Source organism: Mus pahari, chromosome X (genome assembly GCF_900095145.1).
Source record: "Mus pahari chromosome X, PAHARI_EIJ_v1.1, whole genome shotgun sequence".
In the NCBI taxonomy this organism is placed as follows: domain Eukaryota; kingdom Metazoa; phylum Chordata; class Mammalia; order Rodentia; family Muridae; genus Mus; species Mus pahari.
The window spans coordinates 92,343,520-92,345,171 of record NC_034613.1 but is presented as its reverse complement, the minus strand read 5'-3'; positions in this window follow the sequence as shown (position 1 = coordinate 92,345,171).

Sequence of the window (1,652 nt, the reverse complement as noted above, 5' to 3'; positions counted from 1 at the left end):
TCGGGGTTGAAATAAATCGATTTGAAACAAAGAAAATAATACAAAAAAAAATCAAGAAAACCAAGAGCTTGTTCTTTGAGAAAAACAAAATAGTAAACAAATTCTTAGCCAAACTAAAAGACACAGAAAGGGTATGAAACTTAACAAAATCAGTAATGAAACAAGAGATATAACAACAGAAACTGAGGCAGTATTAAAAATCATTAGGTCTTTCTTCAAAAGCCTGTACTTGACAAAGTTGGAAAATCTAAATGAAATGGATAATTTTCTTGAAACAAATCAGTAGCCTTTCTTTATACAAATTATAAACAGGCAGAGAAAGAAATTAGGGAAACAACACCCTTCACAATATGCAAAAATAATACAAAATACCTTGGGGTATCTCTAACCAAGCAAGTGAAAGATCTGTATGGCAAGAACTTCAAGTTCCTGAAGAAAGAAATTGAAGAAGTTAACAAATGATGGAAACATCTCCCAAGATCATGGATAGGTAAGATTAACATAGTGAAAATGGCTATCTCACCAAAAGTAATCTGCAGACTCTGCATTCCCCATCAAATTTCCAACATAATTCTTCACAGACATGGAAAGAGCAATTCTCAACTTCATATGGAAAAGAAAAAACAGGATAGCCAAAACAACCCTGAACAATAAAAGAACTTCTGGAGGAATCATCATCACTGACCTCAAGCTACACTACAGAGAAATAGTAACTAAAAAAACCCTGCATGGTATTGGTTCAGAAACAAACAGCTTGATCAATGGAATCAAACTGAAGTCCAAAAAATAAACCCACATACCTATTTTCTTTCTTAGCCATCCAAAGGGACTGTGATGTGCTCCTAAGCAAACTGTTGCAGGCATAACTTTTGCTATTCACTCTATGAAGATATCCTCTGCTGGTATTCTGCTCATTTGTTATAATTACTCTACAGGTCTATGTCCACATGGGACCTTCTGCCGCAGATCCATCTGAAACAATGCCATCTACAGAGACCTACAGACAAAGCTGCCTTCCTCCAAAAATCTCATCTCACTCCCGAGACAAGTGTTGAACCACAGAAGACAGACAAGGGACCTTCCATCTTCAGATGAACTCTTTTGCTAAAGCCAAATGGCTGTTGAACTTTGGGGAAAGTTATATGATAGTGAGGAAAGCACGATGTCTATCTAGATTAATTAATGGCTGTTCAAAATGGATGTTTTTACCCTCAAATTGTACTACTCATGAAATAACTGATTAATCAATTGTACAATCTTTCGCCTTCTCAACTCAATGTCTTGCCTTCTCAACTCTTACCCTCAACTCTTCTTACTACTCTGGCTTTGTTCTGCTACTTCTCTAGTCTATATATTTTCTTCTGATAATTCCACTCTATTCTAAATTTTCATAATTAATGACACAGTCACATCAGTGATGCCCTCCCCAATTTTTTTCTAACAAAAACAAAGTGGGAGATGTGGGGAATTACAGGCTCGTCTCCAGTCGAGCTGAGGTCTGAACCCTGATAGTCATAATTCACTTGAAAGACACTGTAGGTGTTCTCTCAGACTCCTGGAACTCCAGCCCCTGCCTAAGGTACCACCTCCCACAGCCCCCACAAGAGAAGCATGGTCAGTAGTCACATAAGCAATGGCCCAAGCTTCTGACC